General features: G+C 32.4%; 1 long non-coding RNA gene across 2 annotated transcripts in view; it reads left to right on the forward strand.

Moving 5' to 3' along the window:
- LOC136835210 (uncharacterized) overlaps positions 1-13,325 on the forward strand; it is a 429,151-nt gene that overhangs the window by 387,834 nt on the left and 27,992 nt on the right. For both annotated transcript variants that reach the window (XR_010852051.1, XR_010852048.1), the window contains exon 6: positions 3,761-3,969. This is a non-coding gene — a long non-coding RNA (uncharacterized lncRNA). The remainder of the gene's footprint in view (positions 1-3,760; positions 3,970-13,325) is intronic.

A 13,325-nucleotide genomic window follows, 5' to 3' on the forward strand; every position in this document is an offset into this window, starting at 1 on the left:
GAAGTTGTGTGATTAAAAGCATCCTTTAGAGTTTTTAAAGCGTTCTCGTTTGAAAATGTTTTTGTTTGATGTTTATTTTCAGGATGGAGAGAGAGAGAGAACAGAGTGATATACAAGCATTAAGAGAGAGAGAGAGGAGATATATTTTCCTATATAGAGGGAATGAGAATTTTTTTAGTTGATAATAAGAAACAATATCAATATATATAACATATATAGGAAAATATATTATATATATATATATATATATATATATATATATATATATATATATATATATATATATATATATATATATATATATATATATATATATATATATGTGTGTATGTATGTATCAAACACCATACGTCATTGTTCAGAAAAAAACACTGTTGTAGATCTTGACTGGTATATATGAAGAAGGTATATAGAAAGAAAGGAAAACTTAACAATGGCCTAAAACATTAAGACAATAAAACGAAAGCGAAAAAACAATAAAAAGAACTCTCGGCACTATCTAAAGTGTTTTAGACCATTTACAACACTGTCTCCAAAATCTACTGTCTTTTACGGGTACTCTTTTAGGCCTTCCTGAAGCCTCATAAACACGTACATAAAAGGAGTCATTTAGAGTCATTTCAGATCCCAACAATGCCACGAGAAAGGGAAAATTACGACTTGTGAAGAAGTGGCACTCTTCTACATGGATGAACTGGACAGCCATTAGACCAGTTTTATGTTTATGTAAATTGCCCAGAGTTCTGTTGACAAGGTTTGTCAGGAGGCTACTAGGAGCAGTAGCAGCAGCAGTAAAAGTACTATTATTATTAGTATTATTATTATTATTATTATTATTATTATTATTATTATTATTATTATTATTGGAAGGAATTAGACCTTCTCGTAAGCATCCCCTGTTAAAAAGGATGGCTGCATCGTGCAAATTAATCTTATATAGACTCTTCTCAGTTTTGCTTATGACTGGCTTCTTTTCCGCGTTAATATTGGTCAAAAACAGGACATATTATTATTATTATTATTATTATTATTATTATTATTATTATTATTATTATTATTATTATTATTATTATTATTCAGAAGTTGAACCTAATTCATATGGAACAAGCCCACAGGGGCCATTGACTTGAAATTCAAGCTTCCAAGTTATATGATCTTCATTAGAAAGAAATAACTCTAGAAGGTAATGGGAAACACAGTAAGAAGAGATCACTTATCAAAAAAGAATAAATAAAAAATTAATAAACAGTGGTAGAACTGTAGTAGTTATGTAGTGAGTAGTAATGATGGAGCTGTTGTCTAATTACTTTCTTCTTTACCTTCTATATGCTTTGAGTTCTGTGTTTGATGAAAATCGATTCATGGTAATTTACAAATATTATTGCAGCTGTTTTGTAGTGGTAAAAGTAGTAGTTTAGTATAAACAGTATCTGGATATTAAACAGTCATTAAGATCATATTACAAACAGTCTCAGAGTTACAAAGAACTGTAGATGTAATGGGCTGAATATATAGAAATCATGAACCACTATTTTCTTAAAGATCCCTGAAATATGAGATTAAGGGAAACAGACTGTAACGTTCCGTTGATCTTTGTAGCTATAGAAAAAAATTACTACAGAAAAATAGGATCGGGAATCCTGAAAGAAAGTCATTTGTCAAGATCGGAACTTTCCACATCAAAGTTGGGAGTGCTCGGCCTTCCCTGAGAGAGAGAGAGAGACCCCATAAAATTTCAGATGTTTCAGTCTCTTTGATTTCTCACGTATTCTTAAAGATATTTGGACATACAAGCTGTGATGAGAGAGAGATAGTTCCACTTAGGACACATGAGATCCATTGTTTCAGTTACTGCTTCGTCAGCTTCTCTTTGTTTACAGAATCTTTCTCCTCATTACTTCCATTAAAGCCTCACTGATCTGGAATCAGATCCTTTTGGTTAATTTGAGCTTTCTTTTTCTAGATGTTCGATTCATTGAATTGATAAGTTTACTAACCTGCAGCTCTATCATTCATTCATTTAAATTTCCAATTTTATATGTCATTTCTGCATATTTGAGATTACACAATTTGTCTTACTTACCAAATTCATTCTTATTTTCTGTCATCTACAGGCTTGTCAATAGCACCAAATTTTTTGTTCCCGACAGCTATAAATCAGTCCTTATTTGTTGCTACTAAGATTATCTTCATCCTCTTTATTAAACATAAAATTGCTTCAGTAAAAGAAACCTTAGGTCCATTATGAACTGAATTGCTTCCTACTCTTATTTTAAAAAAATAAAAAAAACTGAGTGCATGTAACCATTCCTGTTTTGCATTCCATTAAATCCCCCCACATCTCATTCTCACATTATTCCATTCCCAGATATTCCAAAATTGTGTTTTGGAGGTTCTGGACGCCCTCTCTCTCTCTCTCTCTCTCTCTCTCTCTCTCTCTCTCTCTCTCTCTCTCTCTCTCTCTCTCTCTCTCATAAAGGAATGTTTATTTACGCAAAAGAATAGACGCACACACCGATATAGTAGCAAAAATATTACTCTAAAATTATTGAATATACATCGGTGCTTAATTAATACAGGATAGATGATCTTGACTTTCCACACCAACAAGAAAAATTATAAAATAAAAACAAAACTACAGCAAGGAAAACATCCCAGATCCATTAGAGAGCAACGCTTTATGCATCAGCATTTTTTATTTCTGTTTGCTTTCTGTTTTTTGTTGTTATTACCTTCAGTGCATGAAATGTCATTAGTAGTTCTCCGAAACAAATAAGAAATATGATTCATCTCATTATTATCTTTTATCTATCTGGTCTTCCACTGTTGTCATCTCTTTTCGTCGCAGATTATATTTACTGATATTTTATCATTTGTTTTTTTTTTACTTTTATTCATAAAGAAATACAAAATTTTTATTAACTAAACTTTGTTATTCAAAGGTTATCAATTTTTTTAATTTGTTGGTCAAATCACGACTTTCTTTCTTTTTAAACTAAATGCATAATAACACTTATGGTTGATATTCCCCTCTGGTTTTTAAATGTGGCTGAGATAAATTCAAATTAATATGCAGGTATATTTATGACGCAGATGTCATTATAAGTGAGTATCTCATTTGCACCTCAACTCTTTCCAAAAAGTTATCGAAATTATTCTGAGGTGATCATCTAGAAACTTTTATTTATGAAAAACCGTTACTCTCGTTTTTTAGCTAAAATCATTCTCCTTTTCAATGGTCGTCTTCAGTAATAATAATAATAATAATAATAATAATAATAATAATAATAATAATAATAATAATAATAATAATAATAAACATAAAATTTAAGATTTGTTTTTTTTATATTCTTGTGAACATAGTCGCCATGTTTTTTTTTTTTTAAATAGAACTATGTTTCAGAATTTGTAATTGTGGAGTGTCTCAAAAACAACTCAAATTTTCGTGCAGTGTGATGAAAATGTCTTTTTTTTCGTTTGAATACTAAATTCTACTTTTATTACAGGCTATTTTTGAGAGCAAGAACCTGTGCCCTACATTAAGTCAGGTTAATCTGACAGCAATTCTTTTTTGTAATGAAGACTAAACCAGTTCTTTACAGATTCGATGCTCGTTATAAAAGAAAAAGTTTGGAATGTGGAACATAATTTTCCAGAGCGTATGACCATTTTCTGTCACGTTAATTTTTGTATTGTCTAATTAATCATCCTGCCTTAAACTTTTTTATGATTTTTTTTTTTTTACGTTTCATCATTCCAGGTGAAGGGCTCATCTCCCATAGGAGTTGTTTTCCATCCTGCAACGTCCTGTCAACCACAGATCCAATTTTTGTCTCGGGCCGAATTGATGGAGCGGAGAAAACTAATGAGTTTCCGAGCATTATGCTTCATTAGGGAAAGTAATCAGGAGCAAAAAACAGACTTTTACATCGAGAACGAAAAGTAAACGGGATCATTACGCAGGCCGAGGTAATTATCGATTTTGTGTTTTATATTTTTTTCAAAAGTTTTTTATTTCAGGTTAAAAAACCTGAAATAAAAAATTCATGTATGTGTTTCTGTTTGTGAATCTAGGTAGAGTGCTCAAGTATTAATCCAATACTGCTTCCTAATTAGTCTTTTGGCTGTCAGGATAGCGTTCTAAATCTGGCCGGTACCTCAGTCAGCATAGTTTTCTAAATCTGTCTGTCAGCGCTGCCAGAATAGTTTTGTAAAAATGTATAGCTGCACGACCTGGTATGTTACAGATCCAGTGAATGAAGAATTCATTTACCAAGAATCAAAAGAACGTAAGCGGCCTTGGTTAATACTTTCACGTATTACTAGCAGAAAAAAAAATAGTGTAGGTTTTGCAAAACATTTTCCTTGTGAAGAATGTTAAATGTTGAAACGACAGATTAATGATAGCAGCAAAAAGAAATCTCAAACATTCTACACAGCATTCTCTTATTGTCAAATACTGAAAGCTGGAAGTAAAAAAATATAAAAGAAGAAAATATCAAAATAAATTAAAGAATTATGTAACCCTTAAGCAATTTCACCTACCAATTTCATTTCATTTGCTAAATGTAAAGCCATAAAAATCATATATTTCACTATAAAGAGAACAAACACGTCTCATTCGATAAATACAAAAAAAAAAAAAACTACATTTCAAAAATATTCAGGTAAGGAATACCAACACTGCCTAAAGCTGCATCTATGAAATAAGAGGAAAAACACTCAGCAGAAAAACACGTAAGAGGAAATATGTAATATCCGGGTGACCTGTCTTCCCTTATTGGATGCTCAGACATATGAGTTGCATGCTTGGCTGGAATAGCAATCTACTCTTGCCGGAGGCAGCATTTATATGCCTAGTGTGCTTGCGTTTGTTTCAGAGGAATACTTCTCTGTATTTTTTCGTGTTCCTTTACTCATTCGCAAATATTTGAAATAGATTTGTTTTCACCATGGTGTGTTAAGAGATATACTCTTCTGGAACGAGACAAGACTTCGTCTACGTGTGTCTAGATTTGAAATAAAATTCGTTTTTTTTTTACCAAGAAATTCCAGCTTATATACTTATGAAATGAGACAAAAATCGTCCTCAAGTTTCTGTCATCATGAAATTCTGTCAATATGAATTCCCCAAAATTTATTGACAATCTCAAAGAAACTCAGTTAACATTCCTAGTTTTACAAGAAACATCTCACAAAAACATGAGTCATTCTTATTCATTTCATTTTGATTTTTTAGCAGTACTAAACTAATTTTTATTCACCTTAGGATGTCCTGATGGACAAGAGGCTCTGCTTTGTAGATTGAATTTTATGAAAGAAAAGAGGAAAAACCTGAGGTAACGCAAATTCTAGATCTAGATAAGCAGGAAAATCTCTATTTCAAGTTTAATTATTAATGCAGAGGTTAGATGATTTACCTGATTCTCTGTCTCTAGCTGTGTCGTTTATCTTTTAGTTAGAAGTTTGGAAATATTTTCGAATTAAAACGTGGATGATTATCAGTTCAAAATTGGAAAGACTTCCTTCTTAACAGCAGAAAAAAATGGAATTTCTTTTTGCCTAGGGTTATGCAAATAAAGGAACTTGTGCTCTGAAAATTAATCTTTCCATTTTCGTGCATTAAAACAACGTACCACTAATAAATAGAAAAATTCTCTCTCTCTCTCTCTCTCTCTCTCTCTCTCTCTCTCTCTCTCTCTCTCTCTCACACTCTCACACACACACACACACACACACACACACACACACACACACACACACACACACACAACATCATTTAATAACTTGCTCAAAATATTTGTTCGTTGCTGCTGCCTAGATATTATATTGGATCTTTTTTTATTAAAAAAAAAAGGCTGCCAGTTCCATACGAGTTTATTAGTCTCTCTCTCTCTCTCTCTCTCTCTCTCTCTCTCTCTCTCTCTCTCTCTCTCTCTCTCTCTCTCTCTCTCTCTCTCTCAAGCACTGTATTTTCAAAGAAAAGGATATCTTTATCTGTTATGATGAAAACCATATAATTAAGGTAGTTTAGGAATTTCATCCTATATCCGTAAGAGTACTTTAGTAACTTTATATTTCCTTCAAGTCATGAAACGCCATTTCGGTCAAATTTCTAAGCAATTTTGATAGATTTCTAAGACTTCCTGATATATTTCTACGCATTTGAGGCAGATTTAAGCACAGTACTTGGACTGAAAATTTAACCGATGATATCAAACTTTCTTCCGCTAAATATAATGTATAAGGTATAATTAAGTCTCGTAATGAATAATTGTCGAGTATAAAAAATCATATCCGGCATATTATTTGTGAATTACTGCAATAAACTCAGCATGTTTGATTATTCCTCCTTTGTACTATAAATGAATTATTTACAAACTATCTTGAAAAATTTGTCGTTCAAAGGAAAGTAGGTTAAATGTTTGTTTCCTTTTTTTTTTTTTTTTTTTTTTATTAGCAAAAAAAAATATTTTCTAGAATAAGCCAAGTCTGCGTGAAATGGAAAAGGTTTTTGTTTCAGAAATCTGAACAATATTTTCCAAGGAATTACCTGGGAAAGCTAACTGCTTGCATACCAGCAGTTAGCTTGCTCAGGTAATTCCTTGGGTGCAGTTGCTCTCAGGTTCTAAATTCTTTTAGATTTGTATGGCCTTTCAATTGAAAGACCTGGGTTCGATCCTGAGGCGAGTCAGAAATTTATTTCTGTTCCACACGTGACTGTGTGTTGATTATTTCTATCTTATTCATTCAGAAGGGATAATTCGAATGAAATGCTGTCAACTGGGTCATTGCTAAGTCGGGAAGTTGGGGAAAACTCGCTGGTATGCAAGCAGTTAGCTTGCCCAGGTAATTCCTTGGGTGCCGTTGCTCTCAGGTTCCAACTTCTTTTAGACTTGTATGGCCTAGTGGGCAGCACCCTTGCCTTTCAATTGAAAGACGTGGGTTCGATCCTGAGGTGAGTCAGAAATAATATATATATATATATATATATATATATATATATATATATATATATATATATATATATATATATATATATGTGTGTGTGTGTATTATATAATTATAGTAATATTATTTAGAATGTGGTTTATTATTATTATTATTATTATTATTATTATTATTATTATTATTATTATTATTATTATTATAGGCGAAGTACCATTCCAGCTTTGCTTTAGGGCCAGTATTGAAGACTTTGCAGTCTCCCTTCTCGAAAACGGTAGGGAAACCTTTGTTCGAACCGAAGAACTTTTTTGGTTCATCCCCAGAATTCAAGGACGTCGCAGCTGTAAAGATCTCGAACAATGGAGAGAAGATGTTTGTGAAGGCGCGTCGGAAAGTGCTCGGTTTTGAGAAACGGGGATCTCGAATTTTACAGCCTCAAACATCACTTTCCATGCTGCTTCTCCTTCCGTTTACGCTTTCTCAGCTTGCTTGAAGGATCTCTCTCTCTCTCTCTCTCTCTCTCTCTCTCTCTCTCTCTCTCTCTCTCTCTCTCTCTCTCTCTCTCTCTCTCTGTAAAGAAGTTACTTTTGTAGTCAGCATTTTGTGAAACATAATGTATAATATTATAACCAATTTTTTCATTATTTACTAATCGGAAATTCTTTTTAGCAGAATGAGGAAATTTATTTATATTCGTAATTTATGGCATTAACTCTAGCCATTTTAATGTCATATGAGGACTAGGCGTGATATCGAGTAATAACGTAATATATTAGTATCCTATAATAACTTCCTATTTAACTTATTATAGATTTCCAAATAACGAACATCATTTTACTCACAAGACAGAATTGAAAATAAACTCACAAGCTTTTATCAGTTAATATATTTATGGTTATTTTCCGTTACTGATCTAAATTTTTGTTGTATTTTAATAATTTACGTAATTTATTTTATATAATTTTTAATTTGTTAATTTGTTTATTCTTTTTTAATAAGTGATCTCTTCTTTCTGTATTTCACATTACCCTCTGTTACTTCTTTCTAATGAACAGCATATTCTGTGGAAGCTTGAATTTCAAATCAGTGGCCCTTGTGGTTTTGTTTGTTAATAATAATAATAATAATATAATAATAATAAATAATAATAATAATAATCTGGAAAATTCCTGTGGTGAATGGTTTTATGTTTTGAAAATCGAAAGTCCAGGTAATCGTATTGATAATTTGTACTGAAAGATAGGCTAAGATAGGATGTGTAAGAATTAGTGTCAGAGCTCAAAATAATATTTCAACCATGAATTGACCCAGGGACGTAAATTCACCCAAATCATTAAGATTTGAAGTGATAAAAGATATTCCCCTGAGAGGGCTAAATAAATAGTTCAGTAAAAAAAAAAAAGAAGGTTGAGAATTCTACCCTCTAGAATTAGAAAGAGAAAAAATCCTCTCGTTATCACTTAAGAAAGAGTAAGTTATGACATGAGTATACTAAACAGTAGCTGTACATTATTCCATGAAATCGAATTAAGGACACGTTAATAAATTATCACACTGTAACAATTGCTATTAATTAATAAATCAAGATTTTTGTGCTGTGATTGAGATAAACTTTATTAATTTCTTAGTACGACAGAAAACACAAGGCACTAGCGAAAATGTTACACAATTTGCCTTTTGTCTATGAAACTAATAATTATAGTTGAAGGACATAATTAAGTTGATAAGGTGATATCTCAGATCGCGAATCATCAAGAGCTGAAAATAGCTTTAAAGAAGCTAAACTATATCAATTTGCACTATAAATAAAACAGCAAGTATACCTCTTTTTGAAAACACCTCTTCCAAGACTTCAGAAATATAGAGAAAGGCCGAACCTTCGTCGGGATATGGCGAGACTTTTCCGAGTGCGTTCTTGCAGCAGTGTGAGGAATTCTGAAAGCCAGAATTCCTTCCCTCTGACTTTTATGATGAAATAGGATCGTTTAGCCTTTAGAGGTCTACTGAGCTGGTTGGCGGGTACCGAGACCTCGAGCTGGAGTTGGGAAATGTTTTAGGATGGTGCCTTGTTATTTTTTTATTTTTAAAGAGGGTGGCCCGTTTAGAATGTCTCAGGAGCGTGAGTCTCGTTTATTTCAGTGGGAGCTAAATGCGACGTAGTTTCAGATGGAATGGCTCGTTGCTTGTGTTGATGTTAAAAGCCTTTTCACTTGGTCGTTGTTTCTTTGCAGATTCGTTCAAAACTGTGGAGGAAAAAACTAACTCTTCAGAGTATCGCAAAGAGGCCTATTCCTTAATAGTATTCTCTCTCTCTCTCTCTCTCTCTCTCTCTCTCTCTCTCTCTCTCTCTCTCTCTCTCGTTATTCATAAACATACAATAACCTATTACTATTTGTTTTTGCAAATATCTAAAATTTGTTGACATGTCCGAAAATTCATCTGACATTGAATTTTTCTACACACCAAACAAATTTTTGTTTCTTTACACACATTATACATACACACACACACACACACACACACACACACACACACACACACATATATATATATATATATATATATATATATATATATATATATATATATATATATATATATATATATATATATATATATATATATATATATATATATATTCAATTGTTAGAATCAATATTATAAAATTTGAAGAATATGCCAAACTTTGTTTTCTTTAAAGAAAAAAATGTACCATTAGCAGCAAAGGATAAATATTGACACAGATCAGTCCGAGTTAATTAGAGAGTCTAAACAACCACTTCATTTCCTCTAAAAACTGTTAGGAAACCTGGGAATGAAATTCTCTTAAAACGAAGTATCGGATAAAATACGCGTGTTTGATCTAGACAATTGGGGAAATTGGAGAACCATTACTCAAATACCAGACCAAACTGGAGAGGCATTACTCAAATAGTAGACCAGGATCCGTGGACAACATCGTCTGACAAACAGGAGGAATTATCTGTCATGCACACACATGCACACACAGACACACACAGACAGTTTCCTTCTAATTCAGTACTCAAGATGAAAGTGGAATCAACAGAAGTTATGTAGACGCTAATAGATGTATGTATGTTTCTGACATTCCTGACGTATATTAATCATTGAGAACATCTCTCTCTCTCTCTCTCTCTCTCTCTCTCTCTCTCTCTCTCTCTCTCTCAAAAGCATTTCTAGAGTTAATTAAGTGTAAAAAAAACATAGAAAAGACGAGGAATAAGTGTAGTTTAATTTGCAGATGGGAAGGGGTGCGAGTAGAGTGTTAAAACTAACCCAGTGGGTCAGCTTGGCTGAAATCTACCTCTCGTATAAAATTGGCGACTTGGCCTTACGATGCACCAATTTCACATCTTCGTAGACTCTCAGACTCAATATCAGCTTTCTGGTCTCTGCTTCCTATCCTACCAAGCTCGTCCAGAGCTCAGGAGACACAAAGAAGGTATTGCAGCTGTGTCTTGTAGCGAAACCCAAAAGATATACCCTATTGTTTTAACAAGAGAGTATACAGTATAACACGCGTTTGAGAAGTCTCCAGCATGCATAGCATTAGCAAGTAATCATTTACACGAGGATTATTGTACAATAAAGCAGCAGATGAGGCCCTAAACTCGATATTTCAAGGGTAAGAGACATTTTGCTGCTCGGAGCTCTTGCTTGCATGCAGAGTGAATACAAAGGAGGAATTCAGAATATGAGACAATTTTCCCTTTCTTTTGTTATGTAATTCATATAGACAAGAATGTTTTTTATCGAATTAATTTTCGTATTAGTTTTTATTGAATTCTCTACAATTTATTTTCAGTACATTAAATTCATGGTCATTTTCTTAACAGATAATTTACTATATTTTCGAAATACTTGATCTTTCAGTGATCTTTTTTAATATTAATAATAATAATAATAATAATAATAATAATAATAATAATAATAATAATAATAATAACCTATGTTTTATAAGATTTTAATTAATGATCTCATGTTTACTCATTAGATTTAAACATTAAACTATTTTTAATATAATACTCAGAGAGAAAGCTGAATAAACAATAGGTATTTCAGTATTATGTATCAATATTTATTAAAAAAGTTAACATGGAAAATACATTTATAGAAAAAGAATTACAAAATCTCACTCATATTCCGACGTGTAATGTAAATTGGCTACATCACAACAGCCAGTAAATGCTAGCCAATGAAAACTCCAGAAATTATCACCAGATGTTTCTGTTGGTTTATAAATATCAACAGCAGGAAGTGACGAGGTGCTCAGAGTTGCATTCAAGTTGTTTCCAGAGAGATGCAACATCTGGAAATATATACTGCCGTCGCAAGATAAACTTTTGGCAATGGATGTTGACACGGAAAGTTTCGGAACTTTCTTGACTCCATCTTCAGTCCTAAAATGGAACACCGAAGGAGGTGAGTTGGGGATCGTGACGTTTTTTGCTGAAAGTTGACTTTTACTGGTAAGGTGGTCAGAAGCTCAGGTTTCTTTTAGATGGTTTTGTTAGTTTCTTTTCATTTAGATATGGTAAACAGATGGCATTATTATTATTATTATTATTATTATTATTATTATTATTATTATTATTATTATTATTATTATTATTATTATTATTATTTCTGTTTATAGAGCAGGAACGAAGTGGAAAGATCCCATTTAAAGACAAGTTTTCTTCTATTTTGACTCTCTCTCTCTCTCTCTCTCTCTCTCTCTCTCTCTCTCTCTCTCTCTCTCTCTCTCTCTCTCTCTCTCTCTCTGTTCTAAGAGAGCGTGGTCTATATAACTGAGAACTTCCCACTTGACAATGATGAAGTTCAGAAAGTGTAAAATATTGCATCAGAAAAATACCCTTAGTAACAGATTGACGCACAACTCAGTACAAGGTTTCTTTTAGCCACAGGTTATAAAAGGGATATGTTCAGAGATGATAACAGGCCATATCTCTGGCCTCGCCCCCTGACAGATATTTCTCCAGGGATGTACGAGAGTACGAGACAGCAGGAAAGGGGTTTTAAGATAAATATGAGAAACCTGTGGATATGCGTTTTGCTCAGAAATTTATTCGGCACAAAAAGAACTCCGAGCGTGACTAGAAACTAGTGGAGGAAAGTGGGGCTGTAAAAACCACGGAAAGAGTTACGTCTCGGCCATCAATTTTCCTAAGTTGCACTTGTTGGTAGATGTCCTCTGCAAGTTTATTGCAGATCCTGCAATATTGGAGGCTATATTCTACAGGAGAGATAATAGAATATATTCAAAATCTGAATACCTAATTCTGTTACAGCAAATTTTGTATGTATTGAAGTTTGATTAAGCAGAAACCATTTCTGTATATACAGCAATGAAAGAAAATTCAGAATTATTCGATGCTGTCTGAAGAATATTATAAGATTTGATGGAATTGTCTAACCAAAGCGAACCAAGTCCAAAGAATATTTTACGACAATAAACTGTCTTAAAGACGTCTTCAGCTTATATAACATTATTCCCCTGATTAAATCTTAATCTCGAGTTGTAATCTAAGATACTCTACGAGATTTTCCGAAAAGATTTGTTCAAGTTCCCCTTTTGAGACTATAATAACTTTATTGATGTTTAATACCTCGTACTGATTGGATCATGGCCCAATACATGTATAGTTTCATAGTAAGCCTATTATGATCTATTAACTCTCTCTCTCTCTCTCTCTCTCTCTCTCTCTCTCTCTCTCTCTCTCTCTCTCTCTCTCTCTCTCTCTCTCATAATCATGTCTTATTGGAATCCTGATAATTTGCAGTCTATCGTTTTGAAATGTCCCTTCTCTAACTGATATGAATAGATAGTATAAGCACATACACCGATATATTCTGTAGATATATCACACAAACACACACACATATATATATATATATATATATATATATATATATATATATATATATATATATATATATATATATATATATGTATGTATATATATATATATATGTATTGTATATACATATTTACTTTTTAAAATGTTTCCGTACGAAGGAATATTTTACCATAGTGGGGATAACTTTTAACGGGAAAATTTTAATTTTAAGGAGAAAGATTCTCTATAGAAAAGGAGGGAGAGAGCAGACCATAGTTGTTCTGTTACATGCAAATGATCTCCTCAGCATTTTTCTATATTTCTTGATCCTGTCTGAATCAAAATGAATACTTTTTCGTGATTAAAGTTCATATATAACACACACACACACATATATATATATATATATATATATATATATATATATATATATATATATATATATATATGTGTGTGTGTGTGTGTGTGTGTGTGTGTGTGTGTGTGTGTATATATGTATGTATGTATATGCATATG

This window comes from Macrobrachium rosenbergii, chromosome 55 (genome assembly GCF_040412425.1).
Source record: "Macrobrachium rosenbergii isolate ZJJX-2024 chromosome 55, ASM4041242v1, whole genome shotgun sequence".
NCBI classification, from domain to species: domain Eukaryota; kingdom Metazoa; phylum Arthropoda; class Malacostraca; order Decapoda; family Palaemonidae; genus Macrobrachium; species Macrobrachium rosenbergii.